Source organism: Montipora foliosa, chromosome 6 (assembly GCF_036669935.1).
Source record: "Montipora foliosa isolate CH-2021 chromosome 6, ASM3666993v2, whole genome shotgun sequence".
NCBI lineage: Eukaryota > Metazoa > Cnidaria > Anthozoa > Scleractinia > Acroporidae > Montipora > Montipora foliosa.
The window spans coordinates 72820415-72825414 of record NC_090874.1 but is presented as its reverse complement, the minus strand read 5'-3'; the positions used below and the strand labels follow the sequence as shown (position 1 = coordinate 72825414).

At 37.0% G+C, this 5000-nt stretch overlaps 1 protein-coding gene across 1 annotated transcript in view; it reads left to right on the top strand.

The window, feature by feature from the left end:
- Positions 1-3597: 3597 nt before the first annotated feature.
- LOC138006021 (major facilitator superfamily domain-containing protein 12-like) overlaps positions 3598-5000 on the top strand; it is a 14892-nt gene continuing 13489 nt past the window's right edge. Inside the window, exon 1 of the mRNA XM_068852177.1 lies at positions 3598-3607. The gene's annotated coding sequence lies outside the window, so the exon portion shown is untranslated. The remainder of the gene's footprint in view (positions 3608-5000) is intronic.

Here is a 5000-nt window from a genome sequence, read left to right as displayed (position 1 = left end):
CGCAGGTTAATTAGTGCTCATCTTTCCCATGTTTCTTCTTGATCTCCAGTGCGGCGAGATCTGGAAGGCAAGGTTCGTAGTTGCTTACCTTAATATTTTATTTCAATAAATAAGGTGATTCAGAATTCTTTTGTCTTTTACTTTAATTTTCTTTTGTGGACTCCTTTCATTCATGGCTTCGGTAGCAAATTCGCTCCCACGCCACCAAGGGACAAGCCGTTCAAAAAAGGAGTGACGCCGGTAGTACGAACTTTGTTCTCACAACAATATCCATAAAAATCAGTTTTGCAGTTTAAAGTGTGTAATATAACATTCAATTCTTTTAGCTGAAATAAAACAACTGGATATCATCGATCTTTCTTGTTCTTATTCCTATTCCGGTTCCGGTTTCGGTTCCGGTTCCGGTTCCTATTCCGTTTCCTGATTTTTCCATACGCCCGCAACGACCGTTCTGAGAAATGGCAACGACCGTTTACGAAAGGGAAATTTATTTCGGTGCCTAATTTTAGGCCCGAAGACTGTTGAAATCGAAAATCTCAAATATAATTCCAAAACTCGGTCGTATTTTAAAATTTTAACACAAGCAGTGTTATAAAGTCATTAAAACCCTATTATAAACTGAAAATGAGGGTAGGTTAGGTTTTGAGCTGTGGCCACGGTTTGCTGATTTTTCTCGATTTTTTCTGTGCATTCGCTCTTAAAACAAAACAAAACAAAACAACAGGCTTTTCACGTGTTTTAAGCCAAAGAGCGTTTGTTTTTCTTTCTTGAACAAAGAAGAAAATTGTATGAGTCCGTAGGGTTCGTGCAACTTTTGGAAACCATTTTATTGCATTTCATAGATACAGAAATACAGTGTTTGGCACAACTGAAAATGAGGGTAGGTCAGGTTTTGAGCTGTGGCCACGGTTTGCTGATTTTTCTCGATTTTTCTGTGCATTCGCAAAACAACACGCTTTTCACGTGTTTTAAGCGAAAGAGCATTTTTTTTCTTTCTTGTACAAAGAAGAAAATTGTATGAGTCCGTAGGGTTCGCGCAACTTGTTGTTTGCTCGTATACGCGTGACCTGCAGTGCCCGTGAGACCGGAGCGCAGTCAAGTCTGAAAACTTCTCTTACAAGAGCTCATAATGATGTGATACTACAAACCCTTCAGTTAAGTTTGAGAATACTGGACTAAGTTACGGTCTGCGTTTTCACCATTTCAATTTAGATCGACTGAATAGTAATATTCAAAAGTCTATCGAGAAAGAGGAACAGATATCAAATTTTGTCGACAAAAATATAACTCATGAATAGATTGAATAAATACCGTGGAAAGCTGGAATGTCTAATTTACGAAATGCCTTTATCAAAGACAATTAAGAATCCTAAACTCAACATGACTCAATCAAGGCAAAATTATTTAGCTAATTGACATTCACGTACATTCGATGCACTTGGCATTTCGTTTTAATCGTATACAACAAGTTATTCACGAGCAGTTTATTATATAATAAGTTTCACGAATTTGCAAATGATGAGTGAGTCATCGAAACCTAATTCTAACCAAAGATAGTTATGTTTTTATCCTTAACGTTCTTAAAATATTCTTGAAGTCGTACGTGCAGTATAAGTTGGTCTACAAACATGGAATAAGAAAACCACATTGTTAATGTTAAAAAAGGTTCCCTTAGTATTTGGTTTAATTTTCCTGTTAGACGAATTATACTTCAGTTAAGAATGAATGTTACGGTACTTACATTTTAGGTCTAATGGGCTGAGAAATTTGTTCGTTTTGCAAACGTTTGATAACTTGGTTTCATCACTGAGTATTCTTTAATAAGCTTGTTCCTCACGACTCTGTTACAGTACCCTGAGTCAAGTTCCAGATCAGGGACATGAATTAAGGGAATCCAAAAAGATGTAACTGAGGTTCTCTAAAAATTACTCTAGCCAGGTAGATGCTTTAACCTTACCACCGACGGCTAGCTCAGTTTGTAAAGCGACAAACTAACGTGCGGGAAGTTCTGGGTTCGGAGCACCAGACCGGACCAACCTTCAGCTGGGTCTTTTTTCTATTTAGTTTTGTTTTGTTTTTTGAACAACCGAGGAGAACGTAATGTATTTGGAATGACATCTGCAAATGGTTAGATGTTCTAGTCTTCTGGGATGAGAACGATAAACCGCAGGTCCCGTCTCCTGCATCTTCAATCATGGAACCGATGGCATTAGGCTGAAATGAGCCCTCGCACTAATTGCAAAGAGTAGGGCACGTAGTTACAGGTGTTGTAGTCTGGTCTTTCCCTGTTGTGTTGTCAAGGTTGGGGTGAGGAATTCTAGGAGAAATTAGCTACCGAAGACAAAAGAACTCGTCAAGCTTTTGGAAGGCATTTTATTGCATTTCATAGATACAGAAATACAGTGTTTGGCACAATTATTGTGATTCACTAAGTTAAGATGACTTGGCAGAAGAGTCAAAAGATTGTATTCACCAGATATTCATCAAAGTGTTAAGGGGCGCTAAATAATTTTTTTTTTTTGGCGAAGCACATCAACCCATGCAACCAACCGGACCATAAACCTGCAGAAAAAATATAAAAAAATGTATGGGAAGTTAAACTGCACGCCTTACAGCACAACAATATCGTTCAAATCTGGAGAAGACAAACTTTTGAATCTTTTAGACTCCTTTTGTCTTGTATTTTAACTTTGCGATTTATAAATGTTTAAGAATTAAAATTCAGAAAATTATTATTTGTCATCGGATTCCCCTACGAACACTGTAATTTCTGACGGTAAAATATTCCCAACTTTTCCTTTTCTCCCTCCTCGCTACGTTTTCCTTCCCTAACCTTTATTTATAGTTACTACTCACAAATGCAAAACAAAAACAACACAAATGGGAAACTAAAGACGTTCTTAACTCACTCTCAGCCTGGGTATATTCCTGGTAGAATGGTTAATTTCGCCTGGAAAATAATCTCTATTAGTCTGTATATTCGATCCAACAAATGTTAACTCTGTGTTCGATGCTTTTTTCCAGGCTAACAACACTTCGACTTAAGGTTGAATATTTAAATTTGGCCGGATCTTGAGTCGTGATCATAACGGCGAGCTTTTTTCTTGAGTTTATTTTTGACATCATTTGATATGCTTGAATTGCTTTTTCTTATAAATTACTAAGCAGTCGATCTGGGTCATTTGATGAAAAAGAATTTTAAAGAAAACACGGTCGTGTTTTTGCAACCATTTTCGGCTTCCGACGGCTGTGCACATGTTAATTTTTTGTTGTCTTTTTTTAATCTCGTTGCATATAAATTCTGGCTCATCGCACTTTTGAGTCACAGAAGTCGTGAGCGCTCAATAGGTCATCATCTTAAATTGGTTGGAAACCGCCATTTATTTAGAATTCGCCTCAGTTGACGACTCACAATGGTAAGTCACTCCGTTTGCGATCAGTTGATATTTTAGAACCATTAATTAACACCTGTTTTTTATGCATGTATTCCCTGCTGCACGGAAACCGAAAGCAGTCCTAGGAGACTGGCCGGACAGTTATTTTTTCCAAACGTTTTACACGTTTTAAAACCATTCCGGAGTCAGGGGTTTCTTGCTACCGTGTAGAAGTAAGGAAATTTAAAAATGTGCCGTTTTAAAATTGTTAGATATCTGTTTTGTGAATTTTAAGTGCAAAATTGCTAATATACTATTTCGCTCATTTATGAAAGTCAGCTCAATTATGTCACTGGACTCTTTTCCGGTGTTCGGAGCCTAATTTTAGGCCCGCAGACTGTTGAAATCGAAAATCTCAAATAATTCCAAAACTCGGTCGTATTTTGAAATTTTAACACCAGCAGTGTTATAAAGTCATTAAAACCCTATTATAAACTGAAAATGAGGGTAGGTCAGGTTTTGAGCTGTGGCCACGGTTTGCTGATTTTTCTCGATTTTTCTGTGCATTCGCAAAACAACACGCTTTTCACGTGTTTTAAGCCAAAGAGCATTTGTTTTTCTTTCTTGAACAAAGAAGAAAATTGTATGAGTCCGTAGGGTTCGCGCAACTTGTTGTTTGCTCGTATACGCGTGACCTGCAGTGCCCGTGAGACCGGAGCGCAGTCAAGTCTGAAAACTTCTCTTACAAGAGCTCATAATGATGTGATACTACAAACCCTTCAGTTAAGTTTGAGCATACTGGACTAAGTTACGGTCCGCGTTTTCACCATTTCAATTTAGATCGACTGAATAGTAATATTCAAAAGTCTATCGAGAAAGAAGAACAGATATCAAATTTTGTCGACAAAAATATACTCATGAATAGATTGAATAAATACCGTGGAAAGCTGGAATGTCTAATTTACGAAATGCCTTTATCAAAGACAATTAAGAATCCTAAACTCAACATGACTCAATCAAGGCAAAATTATTTAGCTAATTGACATTCACGTACATTCGATGCACTTGGCATTTCGTTTTAATCGTATACAACAAGTTATTCACGAGCAGTTTATTATATAATAAGTTTCACGAATTTGAAAATGATGAGTGAGTCATCGAAACCTAATTCTAACCAAAGATAGTTATGTTTTTATCCTTAACGTTCTTAAAATATTCTTGAAGTCGTACGTGCAGTAGAAGTTGGTCTACAAACATGCAATAAGAAAACCACATTGTTAATGTTAAAAAAGGTTCCCTTAGTATTTGGTTTAATTGTCCGGTTAGACGAATTATACTTCAGTTAAGAATGAATGTTACAGTACTTACATTTTAGGTCTAATGGGCTGAGAAATTTGTTCTTTTTTGCAAACGTTTGATAACTTGGTTTCATCACTGAGTATTCTTTAACAAGCTTGTTACTCACGACTCTGTTACAGTACCCTGAGTCAAGTTCCAGATCAGGGACATGAATTAAGGTTCTCTGAGGTTCTCTAAAAATTTCTCTAACCAGGTAGATGCTTTAATTAACCTTACCACCGACGGCTAGCTCAGTTTGTAAAGCGACAAACTAACGTACGGGAAGTT